The 16,223-nt window shown below is 43.7% G+C and overlaps 1 protein-coding gene across 2 annotated transcripts in view; it reads right to left on the minus strand.

The window, feature by feature from the left end:
• LOC127002445 (UDP-glucuronosyltransferase 2A3-like) overlaps positions 1–16,223 on the minus strand; it is a 271,862-nt gene that overhangs the window by 75,381 nt on the left and 180,258 nt on the right. For both annotated transcript variants that reach the window (XM_050868421.1, XM_050868433.1), the window contains exon 4: positions 10,883–10,969. The gene's annotated coding sequence lies outside the window, so the exon portion shown is untranslated. The remainder of the gene's footprint in view (positions 1–10,882; positions 10,970–16,223) is intronic.

The following is a 16,223-nucleotide window of genomic DNA, read 5'->3' on the forward strand; positions in this document are numbered from 1 at the left end:
TTCCTTTGTGCCGTGAACCTAAAGAAACACGCATTAGAACCCGACTGGCCCCCTCTTTGACCTTTAGAAATAGCTGGTGTGAGAAGCGAGTGTCTCATAATACCTTAGACCATAGCAGCAATATGACCTCCTGAGTAAGCCATCGCGTATCTATTTCATTCAACAAAGGATTTATAGCTTTTACCACTCTTTTGTGCATCTATCCACCCACCCACACAAACACCCACACCCACACATACACACACCGCACCGGCAAACTACATAAAACCAAGTCGAAGGGCTGTCGGAGCAAGTTTGGCATTCAGGGGAGCGTTTAACAAGACCGGACAATATTACGTTACACACAATTACACCTGAGCTCTTGTTCCGCTATTCACGTATGCAAACAAGCTGTTCAACGCTGTGAGCTGACGGATGCGAGGCGGGGAGGAGGAGGGACGGTTCGTGACCCAGACAGTTTTCTCACACAACAGCCAAACGTAAGCTTCTGTGTAAGTGTACGCGGGTTCAGTAAATGCGAGGAAAGTGTTTGCATTTTCAGCTGTTTTGAGCGTTTATGAGCTTTGCGTCACGCTTCCTCCAGGGCGAGTGTCTCTACAGTTGGTCTTAAAACTCATTGCTGCTTCACACAAAAATATATTTAAAATATTCTTCGTATTCGCGCGTTTGGTTTTATTTCCTTCATTTAACGTCGCTGTGGATGAGCCTTCTGATGCAGCGATGACGTTATTTGTGTTCTTTTTATTTATCTAATGTTGTTTATACTTATTTATTGACGTTATTTTGTGATTCTCATATGCATTTCCATTTGTCTATATTTTAAATGACTCAGAAAGAGATGAGCACCTGAACGTTTTCCTTTAATATGTTCTGATACTCTTCGGTGTGACGTGTGTGTGTGTGTGTGTGTGTGTGTGTGTGTGTGTGTGTGTGTGTGTGTATATATATATATATATATATATATATCTCTATATATATATATATATATATATATATATATATATATATGTGTGTGTGTGTGTGTGTGTGTGTGTGTATATATATATATATATATATATATATATATATATATATATATATATATATATATATATATATATATATATATATATATATATATATATATATATATATATATATATATATATATATATATATATATATATATATATATATATATATATATATATATATATATATATATATATATATATATATATATATATATATATATATATATATATATATATTTATGCAGTTTCCAGTAAGTTCTGCTCCTGCTCCATGCGGCTTTGATTTATATATTTAATTATTTATATAGTTTCAAGTTTGATGATTCACTTGCTTGGTTAATTAGTCAGTTATCAAATGTTTTCATAGACGTGTGTTTTGCAGGTCTTTTTTTTCCGTTCTGGTGAAAACGTTCCTCTGGCGTCAAAAGTCTCGCGGCGTGACGGTGTTTTCTGCTTCCCTTTCCTGCGGGGGCTCAGCCTCGCACGCCCGCCGCCGCAAAGCGATGCCAACACGGGAATGAAAGGGATTTACTAATTGGTGACAGGATAAAAAAAAAAGAAGCGACCGAGATCGGCGGACGAGGAAAGCTCAAAATCATGTAATAAAGTGCGAAAAAATTCTGATGAAAATTTTCCACAGGTTTGGAAACTACGCTGGAGATTAATGGAATAGTTTTACCTCGCTTATTATGGAACAAAAATTCCGATAGCTTTAATTAGGGTTAAGCCGAACGAGGGCTGGTGAGGGGGGGCGGCGAGGCGGGTCTTGGCGGCGGGCATCACCTGTACTGGTCAGCCCGCAGCGGCCTGGACGGTCATCAGGGTCACCACGAGGCGGTCAATCAAGCGTCCTTCACCTTCGATCCCGCAAGTCCGCCGCGTGGCCGCCCCGACACCTTCGCCGCGGCGTGCACCATCCTGCGGGGCGTCCTTGGGCGTCACTATCCCCCCTCCCCTCCCCCTCTTCCTTGCCGGAGCCACTTGTTGACGAAGGGGATGACGCCGAGACCTGCCCTTCGCGGCCCTGCCTTGTTGATCTCTCTCTTCAAAACACACGTCGCTACCCTTTGGAAATGCTCGTGTTTTTTCAGGGTGTGGCGGGGTTGGGGGGGGGGGGGGTGGCAGAGAGCAATCCCCCCCTCGCCCTGCAAAGGAAAAATACTGCCCATATGTAGGTGGTAAGTATACCACCCAGTATGTGATTGAGAACCAATCATCTGCTGGGGGGTATGTTTTTTATCATGACGTCACGTCCAGAAAGATCAGCCATTGGAAGGAGACTGATGACGTCATGCCGCCCTTAGGTCTTGCGGCGGCATGGAAGCCTCACGCGGTGACCCTGGCGGGCACGGCGGGGCACGAGGGCACGGCAGCGGCCCCCACACGATGACCACCGCAAACTGCCCAATCGTTGAGGAGAGACAAATAAAAATAAGCCGATAAGTAAGATTAGGACAGGCGGGAGTGGCGGCGAGAGGGTGCGCAGCATCGTATCCGTGGCAGCAGGCGAAGGGCGCATGTGGGAGGGGGGGAGGCGTCACCATAATTCCTGCCACTGAGCCTCCCGCCACCACACCCTCAGCCAGCATTCGCTCTCCTGAGGCCAGACCAGCAGCACAGGAGCGCTCCCGAGTCCCGCACTCTGACTTAAGACTAGCGCGGCAGCAACAGCATCATCATCTTCATCATGGGCAGCAAGGCAGCGGTGATGGTCCTGGCTCTGTCTCTCCTCGTCAGCGTGGTGCTGGCACAGCCCCTCCTCGAGGAAGGTGAGTGTTACCCTGACCCAAGGCGAGGCCGCGAGGCTGACAGTTGTGAGGCGAGATTCGGCGGCGACTCTGGTTCACGACCCACCGATGCTGACTCACTACATTCACTTTGACGAGTCAGGCGTTCAGTAACATAAGATTACGTTTTTAATGTAGCTGTACATAGGCGTGTTTTGTAAATAATTTAGAATGTGATAATTTCGGTATACAGCGCTCCGGCTGTAACTTTTCTTCCGTTAATAAAAGTCACCCATGCGGTGAAGAATTGGTGAGGGGGGGAGGGGAAGGTGCAACCATGTTGAGAGCTGGGCGGGCGGGTGTGCAGGGAGCGGCGGTGCGTGGAGGAGTGTGGCGGTGTGGCGGCCTGCTGGCTCCCTCCCCGCCCCATCTGTTCCCATCAGCACCTCCTCGCCTCGCACTGACTCGCTCCTCACGCTGAGTGCTTCACGGCAACACCAAATGCCGGGGTGTTGGCACATGAATCATGAAGAGAGTTGCGTAGAGTTTTATGTATATTGTGAGGAAGATAAAAACTTCTTACATGAATTTTACATCGGCATCACAGAAAAGTTGGCGGTTAAAAAATGATAGCATAATGTTCGTAAAACCAAAGACTGTTGCATTTAAGAATAAAAAGTGGAGACGGGTGAAGCTAGCAGGCAGCAGGGCAACAGGCGGCGGGTGAAGAGCAGGGAGCAGCAGGGAGGGAGGGGGCGGCAGGTGCGGGAGGAAGGGACTAACACGTTTATATCGTCAGAATATATGATGCGGAGACGGGACGGGCGGGGGAAGAGGGGAGGAAGGGAGGAGAGGCGATGAGGCGAAACGTGAGAAGCGAGGCAAAACTATTTTTCACTCGACATTTTTACGCGGCTTCCATCAACCCCGGCGAGAGGCTGCCCCGGGCCTTTCACCTGGCTGTCACGCTATGTTCCTATGATGCTGTCCCCGCACACTACCTGCACGCCTTGATGCACCCCCTCATACGACACAAGACTTCACCTTGACATTATATCACACTCCTCTGAGCCACGAAATAGCAACACACTCAGAAACACTCTCCACACACCTACATGTCAGTTCACACAATTTGTACACCGTGAAACACCTGTATAGACGACTTACAGCCATACTTTCACCCGTTATTACTCTCCTCTGAGCCACGAAATTGCAACACACTCAGAAACACTCTCCACACACCTGCATGTCAGTTCACACAATTTGCACACCGTGAAACACCTGTATAGACGACTTACAGCCATACTTTTACCTGTTATTACTCTCCTCTGAGCCACGAAATTGCAACACACTCAGAAACACTCTCCACACACCTGCATGTCAGTTCACACAATTTGCACACCTTTAAACACCTGTATATATGACTTACAGCCTCACTTTCACGTATTACTACATTCCTGTGATTCACGTAATAACAACACACTCAGCAACACTCCACGTATACCTGCATGTCAGTACACACGATTTTCACACCTTGAAAAACCATTAAACTTGACCTACAACCTCACCTTGACACGACCTACTGCCTTACTTTTACCTGTTATTGTATGCCTGTGATTCACGTTATAACACCACACGCAAAAATACCTTTCTCTTACCCATATGGTTCGCCACACACTGTTTGCTCTCCTCGAAACACCTTTACACCCGACCTACAGTCTCACCTTAAAACAATCTACTGCTTTACCTGTGCATCTTGTTATATTCCTGTGATTCACGTGAAAAGCACACAGGCAAAAACACCTTTCTCATACCCATACATGTCAATACAAGCTGCTCGCTCTCCTTGAAACATTTGCACGCACGACCCACAACCTCACCTTGATAAAATACAAAACTCTTGTGATACACCCGTTAAAAATCACCCTCGATACCTTTTATATGCCTTGACACACGTAATAAAAAGACATGCAAAAACACCTGTCACATACCAACACATATTAATACACAGTGCTTGCTCTCCTTGAAAAAACTGCACACTCAACCCACTACCTCACCTTGATAAAATGCAAAGCTCCCGTGAAACACCCGTTAAAAATTCACCCTCAATACTCCCAGCGCTCCGCGACACACCTAAACACACGACCCACACACTCAACACACCTGTCCACACGCCTATACGCCTCAACACACAGGAACAACACACACAAACACGGCTTACACACACGACTATACACATCCCCTGAAGATACATGTAAGCAAGGCACGACATCTGAGACCTCAAACATACACACGGTCGTACACAGCTTGCCCGTTCCTCTCCCTCCTAACACAGCGTATACAGGGGTAACAGGCCGTGGCAGAGTGGGGCGGTTCTTTTCTCCTCCAGGGCAAGCTCTCGCCTGTACAATGGCTCGGTTCTTTGAGCGGCGGCCAAGCGTGGGGGCCAGGGTCGTGGGAACACTACAAGCGCGGCCTCCGGAAACGAGTACCATTAGGGATTTTGACATTTCTTGCAGCCAGTCACCACCACCACCACCACCAGTACGAAAACACCTACTACCATCGTCAAAACCACTACTACTAACATTACCAGTACCATTATTTCCATCATTATCAGTACTCAGGGAAACAGCTACCACCACCACGATAGCCACTACGGTTACAATCACCCTCACCATTACCATGAGTACCCCGGATAAATCACTACCATTACCACCATCGCCATAACCACTACTGCCACCATCACCAACAACCACCAAACTACCACACAGCAACCACAATCACTGTTACCACTACCACCATTACCAGCACTAGAGAAGCAACCACTATAACCTTCCCACACCTTGAATCACTACCACCATCACCATCATCACTACCAAAGCCTTAACGAACTCTCACTATCACAAACACCACAATCATCATCATTATCAGCCAACATCATCATTACCAGAACCAAAATCACCACTAAAAACATTTGCACCATCACCACCATCACCATCACTATCTTCAGAACCGCCCACGCCACTGCAGCATCCTCCCTCCTCCTCCTCCTCCTCCTCCTGCAAGCACACAAACAAACACACACACGCACACACACTCACACACGACGCCTTAAAGCAGAACAAACGTGTGTGAATGGAACTGATGCTGGGAATGATTAACACAGCTGGGATTGAAGTCGACGGTTGGTTCATGCTCTCGCCCCTCACGCGATGCTCTTATGTTCGTCTGTCTGCCTGTCTGTTTTGAGGTCTGTGGTGAGTTAGTTACGTTGGAAATCTGTATCTGTCCATCTGTCTTTCTCTATCTGTCTGTTCGTCAAATCTTCCGTCTGTCTGTTTGTCTGTTTTGAGGTCTGTGGTGAGTTAGTTACCTTGGAAATCTGTATCTGTCCATCTGTCTTTCTCTATCTGTCTGTTCGTCTAATCTTCCGTCTGTCTGTCTGTCTGTCTATTTTGGAGCTCTGTATCTGTTCACCTGTCTTCCTCCATCTGTCTGGCTGTTCGTCTACTCATCTGTCTCTCTGTTTATCCATCTGTCTATCTGTCTGTCTGTCTGTCTTTTTCTTTCCTTCACGGGCTAACTTAACGATTTCTCTACTTCAACTTGTGTTTAAGTTTCAAAGTCTGTGTGCGTGTGCCTTCTCTGCATTTAACTTTATCTGCTGAGATGTCTGTTTACTCTCTCTCTCTCTCTCTCTCTCTCTCTCTCTCTCTCTCTCTCTCTCTCTCTCTCTCTCTCTCTCTCTCTCTCTCTCTCTCATATAATTGATTTAAGGACGAATTACTAGATTTGCACGATACGTTTTAAATGACCTACTCTCTCTCTCTCTCTCTCTCTCTCTCTCTCTCTCTCTCTCTCTCTCTCTCTCTCTCTCTGATTTAAAGGCGAATTACTAGATTTGCACGATACGATCTAAATGACCTACTCTCTCTCTCTCTCTCTCTCTCTCTCTCTCTCTCTCTCTCTCTCTCTCTCTCTCTCTCTCTCTCTCTCTCTCTCTCTCATATAACTGATTTAAGGACGAATTACTAGATTTGCACGATACGATCTAAATGACCTACTCTCTCTCTCTCTCTCTCTCTCTCTCTCTCTCTCTCTCTCTCTCTCTCTCTCTCTCTCTCTCTCTCTCTCTAGATTTGTTTCTATGTCTCTCTCTCTCTCTCTCTCTCTCTCTCTCTCTCTCTCTCTCTCTCTCTCTCTCTCTCTCTCTCTCTCTCTCTCTCTCTCTCTCTCCTCTATCAGCTTTTTTTCTGCTTTCATATTTCATCTCTCTTCATATCTCTCTCTCTCTCTCTCTCTCTCTCTCTCTCTCTCTCTCTCTCTCTCAATCAGGCTCACAGTGTATTTCCCCTCCCCCATAAGGCAATAAGTACGGCCGAGCGTAAAGCAAAGTAAAATATTCTCCGTTATTGAGGTTCGGCGGACAGCCAATATATTACACGGCGGGGTGGCGGGGCGGCGGAGGACCAAGCGCTGATTTATGAGTGAGTAGAGTACCCCCCAACCTTCCCTCTAAGAATCCCCCACTCCCTTTACCGAGGACATGGTTAAATACAAGGTGCCGTTGACTTAATTTCTCCCCTTCGACCTTAAATTTCTCCAGTTTTCTCTTCGTCTTGGTTTTGGTCTTGTTGTTCCTGTTGTTTTTCTACTTCTCTGTCTTAAGTTTCTCTCTTTTCCTCTTGTTGTTGTTTTTTTCTCTCTCAACCAATTTCTTCGTCTTTCTTATCCTTTCCTTCTTCTCTTCTTCTTTCTGTCCCTCCTCTCCTTACATTTCTTCGTCTTATTCCTCCTTTTCTTCTTTTTCTTCTTCTCTCTCTTCTTAATTTTCTCTCCTTTCTCTCATTTATTTTCTTCCTCTTTCTCTCTCAATATATATTTCTTCGTCTTCCTCTTCTTCTTTTTCTCTTGCTCTCTTCCTCTTCTTAACTTTCTCACCTTCCTCTCGTTTATCTTCTCTCTCTCTCTCTCTCTCTCTCTCTCTCTCTCTCTCTCTCTCTCTCTCTCTCTCTCTCTCTCTCTCTCTCTCTCTCTCTCTCTCTCTCATACGGTTGGTTGTTCTCCTCCTCAATTCTTTCTTTCTTTCTTCATTCCTTGCTTCTTTGTCTGTCTCTTCTTCCTCCCTCTCTTCCTTCTGTCACATTCTATTTTCTCTTTTCCGCCATGATTTTTCCTCTTATTTCTTGTCCACCTCTTTATTATCCTTTCTCTCCTCGTTCCTTACTCGTTTACCTTCCTTTTCTCCCTTCTTCCATTCCTTCTTTTCATTTTTCACATTTCACTTTCCTTTTTCCGGTGTTTTTTTTCCTTCTTTTATATCTTGTTCCCCTTTTCAATATCATTTCTTTCCTCATTCCTTTTTTCTCCCTTTCCTTTCCTCTCTCACCTTTCACTTTCTCTTTTCCGAGCTGTTATTTCCTTCTCTTTCTCTTATTCCTCTTTTCACTATACTTTCTTTCCCCATTCCTTCTTTTTCTCCTTTCCTTTCCTCTCTCACCCTTCACTTCCTCTTTTCCGAGCTGTTATTTCCTTCTCTTATCTCTTATCCCTCTTTTAACCATCTTTTCTTTCCTCATGTCTTCCTTTTCTTCCTCCATTCCTTCCTTCTCTCGCTATTCGCTTTCTCTCTCCAACCTGATTTTTCCTTCTTTCATCTTTCCTCAAAAAAATCCTTCGCCCTTCATTTTCAAACCGCGTCGTACATTAGTTTTCATATATTCCTCACAAACCTCATCGTCGTATAAAAATCATCTCAGGACAAATATTTCCTCCTCTCCCTCCCTTTCTTCCCTTCGCCCCTTAATAGCCCAGATGGAGAGATGGAGGGGGAGGGAAGAAGGAGGGGGTATGGGAGGTAGAGGGAGATTAAGGAAAGGGGGGAAAGAGGGAGGGAAGAGAAATGGATGGCAGGTTGCTCCCTCTACATAATGTCAATAAGGTTTAATGTAGGTTATTGACATTTTTCTCCTTCACTCCTTGTCCTTGTCCTCCTCCTCCTCCTCCTCCTTCTCTTCTTTCTTTTCCTCTTGATATTTTTATGATCATCACTACGCACACCGTTACTCATCCTCCTACTCCTCTACTCCTACTTCTCTTCCTCTTCCTGTTGATATTTTTATGAACCTCAGTACTCACACCGTTACTCATCCTCCTACTCCTCCTACTCCTTCTCTTCTTCCTCCTCCTATTGATATTTTTATGACCCTCAGTACTCACACCGTTACTCATCCTCCTACGCCTCCTACTCCTTCTCTTTCTCCTCCTGTTGATACTTTTACGAACACCATCACTATCAGTACTGTTACTCCTTCTCCTCCTCCTCCTCCTCCTCTTGACATTTTTACGAACGCCACCACTACTAGACCTGTCACTCCTAATCCTACTCCTATTCCTTGTAATGATGCTTTTACGAACATCTCCACTACCACCAGTTACTCCTTCTAACCTCACTTCTACCACTACTATTACGATTTTCGCTACTACTATTGTAAACGTAGCCACAACAACAAACAACAACAACAACACTTACTACTACTACTACTAAAATTGCCACTACTTAATATCCTTCTCCGATAGTCTATTCCAACGGAGGACTAATCTAAGCCTCTCTCACTATAACAGGGGACTCGTCAATTTCCATAAACATGCGACTGACATTTAGGTGTCGTGGGCGTGATGGAAGGATGTCAGTTTAATATTGTGACTCACCCCGTTCTTGTCTCTCTCTCTCTCTCTCTCTCTCTCTCTCTCTCTCTCTCTCTCTCTCTCTCTCTCTCTCTCTCTCTCTCTCTCTCTCTCTCTCGTCTACCTGCCCATCCCTACCTGACCTCCTCTCTCTTCCAGCGTTCAGCGTTGAGTTTCCTGTATCGCATTATATTCGGACTCAAATGTTTTACGATTCGATATATATGTAAATGCACTGTTTTTTTGTGTGTGTTCCTGGATGACGAGAAATGTATCGGAAACGCTGAATGCAAACCTCGCGTACGCTGGAAACATGCTTAAAAAATAGCGGCAATGGAATACTGAGGAGGCGAATTATTTCCATTTTTCACATATTCCACAAACCTGATTATAAAAAAGTAATGATGAAATGCTGAGACGACGACAGATTTCCACTTTTTCACCAATACCTCATAATTTGGTCAGTCAGTTAGCGCCAAGGAGAGTAACTGTTTTCTCCTTTATCCACTTACAAGCAAAGAGGAGGAGGAGGGAGAAAAAGTCAAAGAGGATGAAGAAAAAGAGGATGATGATGAGAAAGCAAAATAAGAGAAGGAGGTAGAGCAGAATGATGAACTAGAGAGAGCAGGGAAGAGGGGAGGCCATATAACACTAATCCATTGGAAACAGTAACAACGGCATAAGACATCCATTGGCAAAAAGCGGAGGATGCAGAGGGAGGGGAACAGAGGACCAGGAGGAAGAGAAGGAAGAAATAGAGAGAGCAGGAAAGAGGGAATCGTCCTTCGTGTGCAACAGAAACAACAGTAATGGAAGGGGAAGCAGAGAATAGTCCCCCATTGTTGACAGTAGTGGGAGAAGGAGGATGAGGAGGAGAATTAAACAGAGATAAAAGGGAAGGAGTAAGAAATAAAGAAAAGGAAAGAGGGAATCGTCCTTCGTGTGCAACAGAAACAACAGTAATGGAAGGGGAAGCAGAGAATAGTCACCCATTGTTGACAGTAGTGGGAGAAGGAGGAAGAGGAGGAGAATTAAACAGAGATAAAAGGGAAGGAGTAAGAAATAGAGAGAAGGAAAGAGGGAATCGTCCTTCGTGTGCAACAGAAACAACAGTAATGGAAGGGGAAGCAGAGAATAGTCACCCATTGTTGACAGTAGTGGGAGAAGGAGGAAGAGGAGGAGAATTCAACAGAGATAAAAGGGAAGGAGGGACATAGCAAAGGCATACATAGGCAACAGAAACAGGAGCGGTGAGTAGCGGGCTTTTTTACCTTTCATTATCGTTTCCTTCTTTTCTGCCCTTGAACTGTTTCCTCTACTGTAAAAAAACTATCCTCTGTTGTAAAAAAAAAGGGGGGAGGGGAAAACAGGAAGAGGGAAGGGCACAGAAGTTTTCCATTGGCAAAAGTAACAACGCACGGACGCACACACAAAAATCAACATAGTAATTACCGTTTAATGCAGTGACCTTCGCAGCCTCGCCTCAGGGACTCGCTCGCAGCCAAAGGTCATGAATCGTGTGACCCGCAGGACGCAGCACTGGGGACGAAGAGGTCAAGGTTAAGGTTATGGAGTGAAGTTCATGGTGTATGTGTGTGTGTGTGTGTGTGTGTGTGTGTGTGTGTGTGTGTGTGTGTGTGTGTGTGTGTGAGAGAGAGAGAGAGAGAGAGAGAGAGAGAGAGAGAGAGAGAGAGAGAGAAACCATGTAAGCTCCCAGTAGACATGACAAAAAAAGATGAGCAATATATAGCCATGAGAAATGAAAATATAGATGCCGATTTTGATAACAAAGATAATAAAAATAAATAATAAGAACTTAATCTCGTGAAGAAAAAAGCATATATAGGTTACGAGGTCATTAATTCAAAGAGCTATTAGAATAGAAAACGACTTCCACTCCAATATTATAAATACGTGATGGCTTTTAAATGAAGATGAAGAGCAAAATAAATAAATAAATAAATAATTGAATAAAAAGCCTCGTAAAACACTCCAAAATATTATCAACGCAACAGTGACTTAAATACCACCCTCTCTCTCTCTCTCTCTCTCTCTCTCTCTCTCTCTCTCTCTCTCTCTCTCTCTCTCTCTCTCTCTCTCTCTCGCTACGTGCCTCCAAATACTTCCGGAAAGACTGTCTCAAAAAAAAAAAAAAAAAAAAAATCCCGCTTTCCCGCGCTCTGAAATTTCTCTCGCGCCGGGAAATTCTTTTAAAATTGCAGTAGCTCATGTTTCACTCTGAAGTACAACACACGCTCTCTCTCTCTCTCTCTCTCTCTCTCTCTCTCTCTCTCTCTCTCTCTCTCTCTCTCTCTCTCTCTCTCTTGATCACGAGCGTTTGTCCAAAATCTGTCAAATTCCGAGGAAAGTTTCTGCGGTATGCTAATGGTTGCTGCAGAAGGAAGAGGAAGACGAAGAAGAGGAGGAGGAGGAGGAGAGGTTGAGTCAGCGGAGGAGGAGAAGGAGGAAGAGGAGGAGGAGAAAGATGTGGCAAAGGAATTCGAGGAAAAAATAATAAGCAAGAGGAAAGAGGAGAGAAGAGGAAACACTGATAAAAGAGGAAAAGACAAAGGAAGAAATGAAAGAGGAAGAGGAGGAGAGGAGGACAAGGAAAAAAAAACTAAGAGGAGGCATTAAAAGGAGAAAGAGGAGGAGAATATGGATTAACGAAGGAGGAAAAGTTAAAGGAAGAGGAAGAAGAGGAGGAGGAGGAGGAGGAGGAGGAGGAGGAGGAGGAGGAGGAGGAGGAGGAGGAAGAAGAAGAAGAAGAAGAAGAAGAAGAAGAAGAAGAAGAAGAAGAAGAAGAAGAAGAAGAAGAAGAAGAAGAAGAGGAGGAGGAGGAGGAGGAGGAAGGAAGCCGCAAGGGATATACAAGTAGTGTTGGTCTTTATTCTAAGCGGAGGACCGTCGCCAAAGGGGGGAGGGGGGAAGGTAGGGAGGAGGGTAGGGGAAGAGTAATGGAGGAAAAGGGGAAAGAGGAAAGGGGAGGAAAGGACGGGAGGAGAAGAAGGAAAGAGAAGGCGAAGTAACAGATGACTAAAGGTAAGGGAAGAGGAGAAGGAGAAGGAGGAGGAGAGAACGGGAAGACAGGGAAGAGAAGTGAAGGGAAAAGAAAGAGGAGATTGCAGAGGAAGGAAAAGCGAGAGTGGGAGGAGAAGGAAAGATAATGGGAGAGAAGAAAGAGGGGGAAGGGGAAGGAAGGAGGAGGAAGAGGAAAAGTAAAAGTTGAAGAAGACAGGAGTAGAGGGAAGGGAGGAAAAAAAAAGGGGAAGGGGGATGAAACCAAAGAGGGGAAGAGAGGAGGGGGTGGGGAAGAGGGGATGGAAAGGACGCTAAGCCACAAAAAAGGGGACCAGGCAGATGGGGATTAGGGGGAAACCGAGGGGAATATATGACCACAGGAAGAGGAGGAGGAGGAGGAGGAGGAGGAGGAGGAGAAGGGGAAGAAAGTCAAAGAGGACGAGGAAGAAGGGGATGAGGCAGAGGAAGTGAAATAAGAGAAGGAGAAGGAGGAGGAGGATTTAATGGGAAAGAAGAGAAGAAGGAGAAAGAGGAAGAGGAGGAGGAGGACAAGGAGAAGGAGGAGATAGGAAATAAACAAAGAATCAGAAACAGAAAAGGGAGGCAGGGAAACAGGAAGAAACAGCAAAACATAAAGAAAAGGATAAGGAGGAGAAAGAGAACGAAGAAGAATAGCAAAAATAGAAAACGCAGAAGAAGGAGGAGGAGGAGGAGGAGGAGGAGGAGGAGAAGAAGAGGAGGAGTAAAGTGGAACGAATGGATGACAGCAAAAAACAAAAACAAAACAAAACAACTTAAGCCTGAGTAGTGAGAAAGGACAAAGAGAAAACAAAAGGCCACAATAAATTATGAAATAGAATGAGTCGTGGGTGGTGGCAATTGACCTCCGTGAAGCTACAATAACAAGTCTAAAGGTTAAGTGTGTCCGCCGGCGCGATGGGGGTTTATAAAAAGTCAAGCGTTATTTATAAAGGCAATGAGGCGTGAGAGAGAGAATACGATGAAGGAAAAATCAGCTTATGAGGGAGAGAGAAAAACAGGGAGGCACAGAATGAAACTAAAAATGAAAGGAGTTTAAATATTAAGCGTGTGTGTGTGTGTGTGTGTGTGTGTGTGTGTGTGTGTGTGTGTGTGGGAGAGAGAGAGAGAGAGAGAGAGAGAGAGAGAGAGAGAGAGAAAGCGAATGAGGCGTGAAAGAGGATGCGTTTAAATAAAATAAAACCATCTGATCATGAGGGAGAGAGAAAAAAACAAGGAGCCACTAATGTATAATAATAATAACACTAAAACACATATAAATAAATGGTTCTGATGTGCCAGTAAAATTAAAAAAAAAAGTATTTTATATATTGAGAGAAAAAAAATAACATTGTGATATATTGGTTCTGACAGGCGAGCGAGAATGGAAATGAGTTACTGTATATTTAGATAGATAGATACAGATAGATAGACATAGACAGATAGATAGAGATGAGAATGACAAACAAACAGACAGACAGCTAGACAAATAAACAGACAGAAAGACAGAAAGGCATAAAAAGTTACCGACTTCTATATGCTAAAAAAAGTTAAAAAAATAACACTACATACAATATATATATGAAAAAAAAAAAACAATACGAATAAAGAATACAACAATATAACCTTCCATCTATATGCTTGAAAAGTTAGGAAAAGAACACTTGATAAAATAAAATAAAAACATTACGTCAATTTATACAGAAAGAAAAATACTGGATGGAATAAAAAACAACGACAACCCAAATAATTTATAATCTCCAAAATAAAAAAGCATGTCAATCAGGCGACAGCAAAGAGATTAAGCCGCGACTCAAACGACTTTTCACGCCCCGATAAAGAAAATAAAAAATATATATATAAAATATCATTCACACATCGAAGTAAAAAGCAACAACTCTGAAACGGATAGAAAAATACACAGGTCTTACATAATTAATTCTCTCTCTCTCTCTCTCTCTCTCTCTCTCTCTCTCTCTCTCTCTCTCTCTCTCTCTCTCTCTCTCTCTCTCTCTCTTACTTAATCATTCTCCCCTAATTGCTCCGTTAATTATTTGCTCCCTTTCCTTACCTTTCATCGTTATTACCTTCATTATTTCCCCCATTCCTCCATCAAGGTCTTCCCCTCCTACGTTCTAATTCCTTCACCTCCGTCCTGATTTCATCCTAGTTTTCCTTATTTTTCCTTCATCCACTCGTCAGTTTTACCATCTTCCTTCGACCTCCTTCTTTTTCATCTTTATTTTCCCCTTCCTTGCTTCCTCTTAATCCTACTCCTCCTCTTTCCCTTCATTTACTCTTAAATTTTACCATCTTTCTTCAATCTCTTTCATTTCCATCTTCAGTTTCTCCTTCCCTGCTTCCTCCTTCTCCTTCAATCTTCAATATCTCCCTCTTGTTTCATACTCTTTCCTCATATCCTCTTCCTACTCTACTCTCCTTCCATTCTACCTCCTTCTCTCAGTTCTCTTTTACTCCGTTAGTCTTTCAATTCTTCCATTTCTTTTCTACCTCCTTCATCTGCTGACTATATCGTTACCATCCTTTGCTGTGCTATATATTCCTGGAAACTGACATATTTCTCGTCTTTATCCTTTCTCGTAGACTCTCTTCTACTTCCTCCTTTTTTTCGTTCAGATCCTATTCACTTTTATCCTCCTTTCAGCTCTCCTTTCTTATCTCCCGCCTTTATCCTTCCTCTTAAACTCTCCTCTTCTCTTCACTCTTTATTTTCCTTCTCATACTTTTCTCTTTCTTCCTCCTTTCAGTTCGCCTTTCTTCTTCTCTCCTCTCTCTTCTATATCAATCTTACCTCTCTCTCCTTCCACCGCCTCACTCCTTTCATCGTCTTTAACAAGTGTTTATTTTTCTTGCCTTTGGAGTTGCTCGCTAATTTGCTTAACACTTTTCGTAACTTCAAAACACTCAATGCCAGAATCTCTTTGATATCCGGAAATTAATCATTCATTACTTACATACGTCTTGAATTGCAATGCTTCTCTCTCTCTCTCTTTTATACATAATTCAAGATCTTATAACTTTAATATCCGCTCCTTATTTGCTTTAACCTTCATATACATTAAATAGCAGGGGGAAGTAAGGCTGGAAAATTCAAGCCTTTCATCCAGTAGGTAAACATGATAGGTAGAGAGGAGAGAGACGCTAACATGAGGCGAGATAAGAGGCCGGTGGTAGTGAAACATGGCAAGCCCGTACCGTAGAGTTTTAATGAGGTCGTGTTATCTCAGAGTGAAATATGTTAGAAGTGTGTGTGTGTGTGTGTGTGTGTGTGTGTGTGTGTGTGTGAGAGAGAGAGAGAGAGAGAGAGAGAGAGAGAGAGAGAGAGAGAGAGAGAGAGAGAGAGAGAGAATATAACACTGCAATAGCTATTTTATGTCGTTTCTAAATTCGCCTTTACGATCTCTCTCTCTCTCTCTCTCACACACACAAGCCGTCTTTTACGAGTCATTTCCTTATTCATTCCTTTTCTATTTCAAACATTCTTCTTTTATATTCCATTACGCAGGCATAAAAAATAACATTACCTTTTCATTTTGACTCTCTCTCTCTCTCTCTCTCTCTCTCTCTCTCTCTCTCTCTCTCTCTCTCTCTCGTGCATTAATGTATTTATAAGTGTGTGTGTGTGTGTGTGTGTGTGTGTGTGTGTGTGTGTGTGTGTGTGTACGCGCAACAGTATATAAATGATTTTGAATTTAAATAAAACGTCAAAGAGATAAATATATGCCTCGTCGTA

This window comes from Eriocheir sinensis, chromosome 2 (genome assembly GCF_024679095.1).
Source record: "Eriocheir sinensis breed Jianghai 21 chromosome 2, ASM2467909v1, whole genome shotgun sequence".
Lineage (NCBI taxonomy): Eukaryota > Metazoa > Arthropoda > Malacostraca > Decapoda > Varunidae > Eriocheir > Eriocheir sinensis.